At 37.9% G+C, this 13,124-nt stretch overlaps 1 long non-coding RNA gene across 1 annotated transcript; it reads left to right on the plus strand.

The window, feature by feature from the left end:
• The first annotated feature begins 8,211 nt into the window (after positions 1–8,211).
• On the plus strand, positions 8,212–9,618 carry LOC140874860 (uncharacterized). Its single transcript, XR_012148242.1, has 4 exons — positions 8,212–8,348; positions 8,738–8,796; positions 8,874–8,905; positions 9,517–9,618. It is a non-coding gene; the product is annotated as an uncharacterized lncRNA (long non-coding RNA).
• Positions 9,619–13,124: the final 3,506 nt, after the last annotated feature.

Consider the following 13,124-nt stretch of genomic DNA (forward strand, 5'->3'; position numbering starts at 1 on the left):
TGTCAAAACGAGCTCATGCATCCATTTCATTCAAGATCATCTCCTACAAGGATTTATATATGGTCTAATCCATAGCAACATCTATCATGCCATACAATGGATACAATTAGATCAATACAAGGCCTTAAAACATAACCAAATCTATCAAAACATGCAAGAACATGTCCATATCAAAAGAACAAGATACATCATGTTGATCCAAGGATTTACATATCTATTCAATCCTAATTACAACATACAAGACTACAACATCATCATAATCAAGTCTTGGTACAAGTATCTAGAACATAATCATGTTAAAGGCTCAATTCTACTACATGACAGCTCACTCGACTCGTCTAACTCGGATCATCACGCTATGTTCATCTCATCCCTTGTTCATCAAGTACGTCTTTGCCCGGTTCCACTCCCTCCTATTGCAATGACACATACAACAACACAATAGCCGGATAACTCCGGTGAAAAATATATTTCCCAGTAAAAGCGTCTAATCAAGCATACAAGCATATATCAAAATCATGATATAAAGAAAAGCAATGCATGCTTTAAAACAAGGTTCATCATTTATTCATCGATTGGGATCCCGAGAAGTAGATATCATAACTAATCGACCGACTCTCCCGCTCGAGGTGGGGTTACTTATCTTTCTTCTCTAGACTTCAAAGCAATCATATATGCAAATCAGACGCTAGGCTAATACAACCACCCAGGCCATACATATACCATTCCTCAAATCGTCTATTCGAACGTTTCCGTTCATTTCAAACTCAAGGAATAGGTCGTCAAGATGAATGCAACATATATCATATCAAGGCATTCACTATATCAGCAACTCATTCAACAAATCATTGAAAAGCATATAAAGGCAACTAAGCACATAAGTATGTGATTTAAGGGAACTCGATACAAACCATCTCGAGTTATATTCCCAATCAAATAGTAGTCCACTTTTACCTTTCAAATATGGTGTTTAGGATGTCTACTAGTGTAAGGCCCGGGATTATTTAATTTTAATCCAAGAATAATTAATTTGGGAATATTTAGAGTTTAGAATTAAATTCTAATATTCTTAAATTGAAAAGGATTGAAATTGAATTAAATCGCTTTTTCGGGGACTGAATTGCAAATAGTCAAAAGTTCAGGGACTAAACTGCAATTATGATATATATATCTCATTCTCTACTTGAATTATATCCTTTTACACGTGAAGCATCAGAAGACAAGGGAAGAACGATTGAAACCCTCCAAACTCCATTTTTGATCCGTAAAAGCTTCGATATCTTGCGTTCCGGTTGTCAGAAATTCGAAAGAAATATATATCTGCGATCACCGCTCCGAGACCTTCGATTTGGTACATGTTTTATTCACATATCTCAGATTTTATTTTTATGTGAAAGATGGAAAATTATGATTTTATCATATATGCGTATATCAGCTGTACCGATCGTGTATTCGCAGACGGTTCGACAAAAGACTGTCGTTCGGATTTTATATGAATTTGGGAAGAATAATTCGAACACTATCATGTTTGATTGATACTGATTTTTATGGTAATGAGATGATATGTTAGAGATTATAAGTTATCTGGATTGTTGGATTGATTTGGATATTGTTTGGATTGCCGGTTTTAGCCGTTATGCCGCCGATTTGCAAATTGTCAAGATTTTGCTCTTATTGATTGAACAAAGCATGATTAGAGTTGGAATTTGATATGGTTAGATTGTATCTACTATTTTTCAGATTTGATCAAAGTGTTCCGAACTCGAGATTGTCGATTCGAATCGAGAACGATTTAGAAGGTTTGAAGTTTTTTAGTTGAAATTTTGTTATGCTTTGGAACAGAGTTTGATAGATGGTTTTACTATGATGTTTTCAGAATTGAAGTACTGTCAGACACGACATCGAAAGGTATAAATGACAGCAAATCCAGATGGGATAGAACGCTTGAAATAGCTTTCATTTCAAGTATTCCCATGTCAATCACATACTTGTTTCTTTATATTTCTTATGTGATTATTTGTTTGTACTGCTTTGTTTGCTTATATGCTTAGTTGTTCAAGATGTGTTTTATAGCTTTTAATGCATACAGCTTATGTTGCATTCATCTTGAACTCCAGCCTTAATAGCACAGAGGGCAGCCATCGCCTAGAGTGCAGATGACGTTTGGAGAGCTGTAGTGAGTGGCATGGAATGTAGATTTATTTCTAGAGTCAGCTTGACTCATGGCACAGAATATGGATTTATGTTCAGAGCCAGAAGACTCACTATAGTTGTACCAAAGTCAGAGGACTAAAATACTTGATGCCGCCTCGAATGGGAGTGTCGGTGGTTTGATAGTTATTTTATTCCTCGGGATCCCAAAGAGCTAAGTTTTATTGATATCAGCTTGATAGCCTTCCTTTGCCATTTGCATTGCATTCACGTTTATTATCTCGCGTTTAAAGTTGTTTATACTGGGATTTTATTCTCACCGGAGTTATCCGGCTATTGCTTTGTTTTGTATGTGTGCATGGCAATAGGTGGGGCAGGAGCTAGTCAGAAAAGACAAGGATAGCTCGAGATAGAGGCATAGCAAGTGAGGACACGGGCTTAAGTAGCACGACTTGTACTTTATGTTGTTGAACCATGCTAGAAGTGATACAAGAACTTTGTATATTATGTCTTGAATACATGCTAGTTTATGTTTATTATGTTTAGAAGCTTGTAAGACGTTATAAGATAGCATGTATTTGATTTTGTAGCATGTATAAAAGATTATGACTTGTTTATCCATTCTTTGGCAGCAGATTTTTGACAGCATATTCCCCGATCGAGCGAGACCCTGCCTTTTAAAAAAAAAAAAAATTTTTAGCTCTTGTTTCTTTAATTCTTGTAAGTACTTGTTTAATTGTTAATTATAATAAATTGCCCTAAGATAAGATTAGCAACCCGGGTCCCCACAATAGGTGGTATCAGAGCATAAGTTTCTGGATTTAGATAGAAGTTGATGAGTGGGGTAGTTTGAGTCTGTCTGATTGTTTAATATTGCATGAGAGTACATGTTATATCTGATTATGTGCATTATCTGCTAGCATGCTTTATATATAGCAATAATTATGTGATTGCATGATTATGTGCTGTTATTGCTACTGCATGCTATATATATGCAATTGTATTCCAGAATATCCTTAGTCAGAACCTGAATTCTCATGAGAATGCATGAGAATGCTTATCAGAGAAGGATGGAATAAATTTCTGCATATTATATTGTTTATGCACTAATCTGTTTGACAATCAGATATGCCTCCCCGTAAAGCACCGGTCATTAGACAACCATTAGTGGTTCCTCCAGCTGAACCAGTACAAGTACCACCGCCAATTGTTGAAACTCAGAATGCACAGGGTAGTACATCTACTGACCCGTTGGATCCTACTGCTACTCCAATGGAGACTTTGTTAAAGCGATTTCAGTCATTCAAACCGCCAAAACTGAAAGGAACAGAAAATTCAGTGGATTGTGAGAATTGGCTTGAAGATATAGAACAACTGTTTGAATCACTTGACTATACAGATGATCGTCGTATCCGACTGGTAATACATCAACTTCATGAAGTTGCCAAAAGTTGGTGGATTACTACCAAACGGGCATTGGAACAACGAGGTACGATTATCACCTGGACTGTATTTAAAATTGAGTTCTGTCAACGTTTCTTTCCAGTCTCCTACAGGAAGGATAAGGGTGCTGAATTTGCCAATCTAAGGCAAGGTAATTTGAATATCGAGGAATATGTGGCCAAATTTTCAAGTCTTTTGAAGTTTGCACCACATATAGCAGCTACTGATGAAGCAATGGCGGATCAGTTTATCAATGGCCTTAATCCAGATGTGTTTACCTTGGTGAACAGTGGACGACCAAATACTTTTGCTGATGCCTTGAACAAAGCTAAGGGAGCCGAAGCAGGTATTTTGCGACAAAGAGGAACACCATTCATTCCACAGCCATTTCCCCAGCCTGTATCAGCTTTCATTCCACAGAATCCGCCACAGTTTCAGCAAACATCTCCCAGATTTGAGGGAGGAAGCAGTGGCAGAAAGGATTCTAGATTCAGGCCAAAGGAAAAGCAATTTAAGAAGCCAGGTAGTAGTTCTTCAAGTTCTAGTGGACAGAGACAGTTTGGGGCAGGTCAGAGAACTGGTGAATCAGGAGCATTCTGTTTTAAGTGTGGTGGAAAACATTCAAGTGATCAGTGCAAGGGTGTGACAGGTAATTGCAATATTTGTCGTCAACCTGGTCACTATGCCAAGGTATGTCCTCAAAGAGCTATAGGTGAAAGTTCTTCTCGACCAATACCTCAGGCCGAAAGGCAATCAGTGCATTCAATTCAGCCTCAGCAACCTCAGCAACAGACCAGAGGAGGAGGAAGCCAGACTGTGACTCAACCTCCTAGACAACAGGCTCGAGTTTTTGCACTTACTGAGGAACAGGCACAGGCGGCACCTGACGATGTCATAGCAGGTAACTGCTTTATTTATGATTATTCTGCCTATGTTTTGATAGATACAGGTGCATCTCATACATTCATCTCTAAAAAATTTGTTATGATGCATTCTTTATCTTCTGAGCCATTGCCTACTGTTGTTTCTATTTCATCACCGTTGGGTGAAGGTATTATATCTGTTCGAATGATTCGAAATTGTGCGTTGCAATATGACGGGAATGTGATTAATATAGATTGTATAGTACTTGGATTATCAGATTTCGATTGTATTGTTGGTATCGACATGTTAACCAAGTACAGAGCAACTGTAGATTGTTTCCAGAAAGTGGTTCGATTTAGACCAGAAATGGCATCTGAATGGAAATTCTACGGTAAAGGTTCTCGAGCCAAGATTCCTTTGATATCTGTGTTATCTATGACCCGTTTATTGCAGAGAGGGGCGAAAGGATTTCTGATTTATGCAGTCGATGTATTGAAATCCAGTCCAACAGTAACAGATATTCCAGTTGTGCATGAATTTGCTGATGTATTTCCTGATGAAATTCCTGGTTTACCTCCAGTACGAGATATAGATTTCAGTATTGATCTAATGCCAGGTACGCAACCAATATCCAAGGCTCCTTACAGAATGGCACCTATTGAATTGAAGGAGTTGAAGGATCAATTAGAAGATTTGTTAGCCAAGGGGTACATTAGACCGAGTGTTTCACCTTGGGGTGCTCCGGTACTGTTTGTACGAAAGAAAGATGGTTCCATGCGCTTATGCATTCATTATCGTCAATTGAACAAGGTAACCATCAAGAATAAATATCCACTGCCTAGAATAGATGATTTGTTTGATCAGCTACAGGGTTCAGCTATCTATTCGAAGATTGATTTGCGATCTGGATATCATCAACTGAGAGTACGAGATGAAGATATTCCTAAAACTGCTTTTAGAACAAGGTATGGACATTATGAATTTATCGTCATGCCTTTTGGTTTAACCAATGCTCCTGCAGTATTTATGGGATTGATGAATCGGGTATTTCAGAAATATTTGGATGACTTTGTCATTATTTTTATCGATGATATCTTGATCTATTCCAAGAATGTACATGAGCATGCTGAACATCTCCGACTCATTTTACAGACTTTGAGAAATGAGAAATTATATGCTAAGTTATCGAAATGTGAATTTTGGTTGCAGAAAGTTGTGTTTCTTGGGCATATTATTTCAGGTGATGGGATTTCAGTGGATTCAAGCAAGGTCGAGACTGTATTGAATTGGCCTAGACCTACATCAGTGCCAGAAATACGGAGTTTTATGGGCTTGGCAGGTTATTATAGACGTTTTATCAGAGATTTTTCCAGCATTGCGAATCCTATTACGCAACTGACTCAGAAAAATAAGCCGTATGTCTGGACTGAAGCCTGTGAAACTAGTTTCTTGGAGTTGAAGAAAAGGCTTACAAGTGCACCTGTCTTGACGATTCCATCAGGTACAGGTGATTTTGTTGTATATTGTGATGCTTCTCACAAGGGTCTGGGTTGTGTGCTTATGCAGAGAGGTCATGTTATCGCTTATGCTTCGAGACAGTTAAAGCCACACGAGACTCGATATTCTATCCATGATCTGGAGCTTGCCGCTATTGTCTTTGCATTGAAGATATGGCGACATTATCTTTATGGTGAGAAGTTTGAAATCTTTTCAGATCACAAAAGTTTGAAATATCTGTTTTCGCAATCAAAATTGAATATGAGACAGCGTAGATGGCTTGATTTATTGAAAGATTTCGATTGCGAGATTAAATATTATCCAGGAAAATCTAATGCAGCTGCGGACGCCTTAAGTAGAAAGGTATGTTCTTTATCCTTGTCTACGATAGGTGTATCTCAAATGGTGGAAGATTGTTGTCTTTCTGGATTAATATTTGCAACAGATATGCAACCTATCTGTGTTTGTGCTATACGAGCTGAGCCAGAACTGTTGATACGAATCAAAGAAGCACAGAAAGAGGATCAGAATATTCAAAATTCGATTGCTATGGTCAGATTTGGACATCAATCTGAATATCAGGTCAGTGCTGATAATGTGTTATATGTGAATAATAGACTTGTTATTCCAGATGTTTCAGCTTTGAAACAACAAATCTTGAAAGAGGCTCACAATAGTCGATTCAGTATTCATCCTGGTGGCAAAAAAATGTATAATGATTTGAAAATACAGTATTGGTGGAAACAAATGAAGTCAGATGTGACTGAATTTGTAGCCAGATGTTTGAATTGCCAACAGGTAAAAGCAGAAAGAAAGAAACCAGGTGGTCTATTGCAGACTCTATCAGTTCCAGAATGGAAATGGGATCACATTTCCATGGATTTCGTTACACAGCTACCACGTTCATCCAGAGGGTGCGATGCCATTTGGGTGATTATTGATCGTTTGACGAAATCAGCATGTTTTATTCCGTACAGAATGACGTACAGACATGATCAGATGGCAGAAATCTACGTCAGAGAAGTGGTAAGATTACATGGTGTGCCTAAATCTATTGTTTCAGATCGAGACCCTAGATTTACATCACACTTTTGGCATAGCTTGCAACAAGCTCTTGGTACTCAATTGCATCTGAGTACAGCTTATCATCCTCAAACAAACGGACAGTCAGAGCGGACTATCCAGACACTTGAGGATATGTTGAGAGCTGTAGTACTAGATTTTGGTACTAGTTGGCAAGATTCATTACCACTTGCAGAATTCTCTTATAATAATAGCTATCAGACGAGCATTGAGATGGCTCCTTTTGAAGCATTGTACGAAAAGAAATGCAGATCACCGTTGTACTGGGATGATATCTCAGATGTTCCTGATGTTGGGCCTGATATGATCCGAGAAATGACAGAGAAAGTAAAGCTTATTCAGAAAAGAATGAAAACAGCTCAGGATAGACAAGCAAAGTATGCAAATATCAGACGACGACCTCTATCTTTCGATCAGGGAGACAAAGTTTTCTTGAAGATTTCTCCGTTTAGAGGTACGGTCAGATTTGGAAAGAGAGGAAAGTTATCTCCACGTTTTATCGGTCCATATGAGATTATCGAGAAGATAGGCGATCTTGCTTATCGACTTGCTCTTCCTCCATCTTTGTCTGGTATTCATGACGTATTCCATGTCTCTATGCTGCGGAAGTATCAGCCTGATCCTTCCCATATTCTTCAGCCTGATGAAGCTGAACTTGACGAGACTCTTAGTTATTTTGAGCAGCCTATTCAGATTCTTGATCGCAAAGACAAACAGCTCAGAAACAAAATAATTCAGCTAGTCAAAGTTCAGTGGAGTCGACATGGCATCGAAGAAGCGACTTGGGAGACTGAGTTAGACATGAGACAGAGATTTCCAGAGTTGTTTCATTGATGTGAGTTCTTATTCTGTTTTCCGTTATTTCATTATCTTATGTGTATACAGATTTTCTATACAGCTTGCTTGTGATTTCGAGGACGAACTCATGTCTTAGTGGGGGAGAAATGTAAGGCCCGGGATTATTTAATTTTAATCCAAGAATAATTAATTTGGGAATATTTAGAGTTTAGAATTAAATTCTAATATTCTTAAATTGAAAAGGATTGAAATTGAATTAAATTGCTTTTCCGGGGACTGAATTGCAAATAGTCAAAAGTTCAGGGACTAAACTGCAATTATGATATATATATCTCATTCTCCACTTGAATTATATCCTTTTACACGTGAAGCATCAGAAGACAAGGGAAGAACGATTGAAACCCTCCAAACTCCATTTTTGATCCGTAAAAGCTTCGATATCTTGCGTTCCGGTTGTCAGAAATTCGAAAGAAATATATATCTGCGATCACCGCTCCGAGACCTTCGATTTGGTACATGTTTTATTCACATATCTCAGATTTTATTTTTATGTGAAAGATGGAAAATTATGATTTTATCATATATGCGTATATCAGCTGTACCGATCGTGTATTCGCAGACGGTTCGACAAAAGACTGTCGTTCGGATTTTATATGAATTTGGGAAGAATAATTCGAACACTATCATGTTTGATTGATACTGATTTTTATGGTAATGAGATGATATGTTAGAGATTATAAGTTATCTGGATTGTTGGATTGATTTGGATATTGTTTGGATTGCCGGTTTTAGCCGTTATGCCGCCGATTTGCAAATTGTCAAGATTTTGCTCTTATTGATTGAACAAAGCATGATTAGAGTTGGAATTTGATATGGTTAGATTGTATCTACTATTTTTCAGATTTGATCAAAGTGTTCCGAACTCGAGATTGTCGATTCGAATCGAGAACGATTTAGAAGGTTTGAAGTTCTTTAGTTGAAATTTTGTTATGCTTTGGAACAGAGTTTGATAGATGGTTTTACTATGATGTTTTCAGACTTGAAGTACTGTCAGACACGACATCGAAAGGTATAAATGACAGCAAATCCAGATGGGATAGAACGCTTGAAATAGCTTTCATTTCAAGTATTCTCATGTCAATCACATACTTGTTTCTTTATATTTCTTATGTGATTATTTGTTTGTACTGCTTTGTTTGCTTATATGCTTAGTTGTTCAAGATGTGTTTTATAGCTTTTAATGCATACAGCTTATGTTGCATTCATCTTGAACTCCAGCCTTAATAGCACAGAGGGCAGCCATCGCCTAGAGTGCAGATGACGTTTGGAGAGCTGTAGTGAGTGGCATGGAATGTAGATTTATTTCTAGAGTCAGCTTGACTCATGGCACAGAATATGGATTTATGTTCAGAGCCAGAAGACTCACTATAGTTGTACCAAAGTCAGAGGACTAAAATACTTGATGCCGCCTCGAATGGGAGTGTCGGTGGTTTGATAGTTATTTTATTCCTCGGGATCCCAAAGAACTAAGTTTTATTGATATCAGCTTGATAGCCTTCCTTTGCCATTTGCATTGCATTCACGTTTATTATCTCGCGTTTAAAGTTGTTTATACTGGGATTTTATTTTCACCGGAGTTATCCGGCTATTGCTTTGTTTTGTATGTGTGCATGACAATAGGTGGGGCAGGAGCTAGTCAGAAAAGACAAGGATAGCTCGAGATAGAGGCATAGCAAGTGAGGACACGGGCTTAAGTAGCACGACTTGTACTTTATGTTGTTGAACCATGCTAGAAGTGATACAAGAACTTTGTATATTATGGCTTGAATACATGCTAGTTTATGTTTATTATGTTTAGAAGCTTGTAAGACGTTATAAGATAGCATGTATTTGATTTTGTAGCATGTATAAAATATTATGACTTGTTTATCCATTCTTTGGCAGCAGATTTTTGACAGCATATTCCCCGATCGAGCGAGACCCTGCCTTTTAAAAAAAAAAAAAATTTTAGCTCTTGTTTCTTTAATTCTTGTAAGTACTTGTTTAATTGTTAATTATAATAAATTGCCCTAAGATAAGATTAGCCATCCGGGTCCCCACAACTAGCTTGTCCAACTCTGTACAAGATCAACCACCAAACATATCTCAAAATCTGCTCAACATCAACCCAACCTTCAACAAGAACTTCAAAGAAAACTCTACCAACCTTGTTCTATAGTTTATCGGTTTCGGAGTTGACGTTCTTGAGTTGATATGCTCTATTCAAACACTGAAATGATAGAATAACAATCAAGGAATCATCAGCTAATATTTCAACAACTTCAGAATCCAAGAACAATAGCAAATCACTTCAATTCAAGAGTTCAACGGCATATCGGTATTACTTCGGCGATTCCGAACGCAACTATAACATTTCTAACATGTATATCAATTGTTGAAGCTTCACAACCAACATATCAGCAGGTATAAGGATCAAATCATAGGTGGGAATTCATAAGAACATGATATAACATTCAATCTTCCATCCAATCTCAAGATTATCAAAAGATATAAGCTCAACAACATCAAATCATATCAACATCTGATCTCTGTACATTTCGAAATCTCAAACCCTGAAGAACCAAGAGGAAACTTACATCAAATCGAAGGTCATCTCGCGAGGATTCCAGAACATCTTTCGGAATCAAAATCGGATATCCGTAGCTCAAGATATGAGGATTTGAAGATGAAGAAGAAATTGGAGATTTCTTTGGGTTTTTGCTCTCGGTTTCTTCCCTTTTCTTTTTTTGATAATTCTGATGGAATACACGTGCATGCTGATAAGTTAAGCACAAATTCTGATAATTTTAGTCATTATTGCACTTTAGTCCCTCAACTATGCAATAATTGCAATTTAGTCCTCAAATTCTCAATTTATTCAATTTCAATCCTAAATAATTTAAGAATATTAGAATTTAAATCAAAATTCCAAATATTCCCAAATTAAATATACTCGGATTAAAATTAAATAATTTTGGGCGTTACAATTCTCCCCCACTAAGACACGATTTCGTCCTCGAAATCTTAAGTAGTATCAACATATTATATATCAAATATCAGATACAGAAAACTAAAGGAGACTCACATCATTGGAACATCTCTGGAAATTGTTGCCTCATATCTGATTCAGTCTCCCAAGTCGCTTCCTCAATACCATGACGACTCCACTGAACTTTCACAAGCAGAATAGTCTTGGTTCGTAGTTGCTTCTCTTTTCGATCAAGAATCTGAATCGGCTTTTCAAAATAACTCAAAGTCTCGTCAAGTTCAGCCTCATCAGATTGAAGCATATGAGATTCATCAGCAAGATATTTTCGAAGCATCGATACATGAAAGACATCATGTATTCCAGATAACGCCGGAGGAAGAGCTAATCGATAGGAGAGATTGCCTATTTTCTCCAGAATTTCATAAGGACCGATATAGCGTGGAGACAACTTCCCTCGCTTGCCAAATCTGACAGTGCCTCTGAACGGAGAAATCTTTAAAAATACACGATCCCCCTGTTCAAAAGACAAAGGTCGACGTCGAATGTTGGCATACTTCGCTTGTCTATCTTGAGCTGTCTTCATTCGTCTCTGAATAAGCTTCACCTGGTCATTCATATCTCGAATCATATCAGGACCAGTATCAGGTACTTCAAAAATATCATCCCAGTACTAAGGAGATCGATATTTTCTTCCGTATAAAGCTTCAAAAGAAGCCATTCCAATACTCGATTGGTAGCTGTTGTTGTACGAGAATTCACAAAGTGGTAATGAATCTTGCCAACTAGTGCCAAAATCAAGCACTACAGCTCTCAACATGTCCTCCAATGTCTGAATAGTACGCTCTGACTGTCCGTCAGTCTGTGGATAATATGATGTGCTCAAGTGTAACTGAGTACCCAAAGAAGTCTGTAAACTGTGCCAGAAATGCGATGTAAACCGAGGATCACGATCTGATACAATAGATTTCGGCACTCCGTGCAATCTGACAACTTCACGGACATAAATCTCTGTCATCTGATCGTGTCTATAAGTCATACGATATGGAATAAAACACGCAGTTTTCGTCAGTCTGTCGATAATCACCCAGATAGCATCACAACCTCTAGAAGATCGAGGTAATCTCGTCACAAAGTCCATGGAAATATTATCCCATTTCCATTCAGGTACAGACGAACTCTGAAGCAAACCAGGCGGTTTCTTTCTTTCAGCCTTCACCTGCTAGCAATTCAGACATCGAGACACAAAATCAGTGATATCAGTCTTCATCTGTTTCCACCAATAATGAGCTTTCAGATCGTTATACATCTTTCTACCACCAGGATGAATACTGTAACGACTACAATGCGCCTCTTTCAGTAGTTGTTGACGTACATCAGAAATATCAGGCACTACAAGGCGATTGTGAACGTAGAGAAGATCATCTCGAACCCGGTATTCAGATATATGCCCTGATCGGACTTTCTCAATCGAATTCTGCACACTCTGATCAAGTTTTTGAGAATCTCGAATTCTTACCAATAAAGCTGGTTCAACTTTCATTTGATAGAGTCGCAGAGGCTGATAATTCGTATCAAATACTAATCCAGATAAACAACAATCTTCAATCAAATTCGATATACCAATCATTGATAAGGACAAAGAACATACCTTTCGACTCAATGCATCCGCTGCTGCATTCGATTTCCCCGGATAGTATTTAATTTCACAATCAAAATCTTTCAGCAAATCAAGCCACCTCCGCTGTATCATATTCAATTCTGACTGAGAAAACTGATATTTCAAACTCTTGTGATCAGAATAAATCTCAAACGGTTCCCCATACAGATAATGTCGCCAAATCTTCAAAGCAAATACGATGGCGGCCAATTCAAGATCATGAATCGGATATCTGGTCTCGTGAGGCTTCAGCTGTCTCGAGGCATAAGCAATCACATGTCCTCGCTGCATCAAAACACAACCTAAACCTCGATGAGATGCATCACAATAAACAGTGAAACCACCAGTACCTGAAGGGATCGTCAAGACTGGTGCACTGGTCTGTCGTTTCTTCAATTCCAGAAAACTGGATTCACAAGCATCAGACCAGACAAAATGAGCATTTTTCTGAGTCAACTGAGTAATCGGCTTCGCAATACTGGAAATTTTTTAATAAATCGACGATAATACCCAGCCAATCCCATGAAACTACGAATTTCAGGCACAGATGTCGGTCTTGACCAATTTATCACTGCCTCGACTTTGCTTGGATCAACAGCAATA

Source organism: Henckelia pumila, chromosome 1, assembly GCF_033568475.1.
Source record: "Henckelia pumila isolate YLH828 chromosome 1, ASM3356847v2, whole genome shotgun sequence".
Classification (NCBI taxonomy): Eukaryota; Viridiplantae; Streptophyta; class Magnoliopsida; order Lamiales; family Gesneriaceae; genus Henckelia; species Henckelia pumila.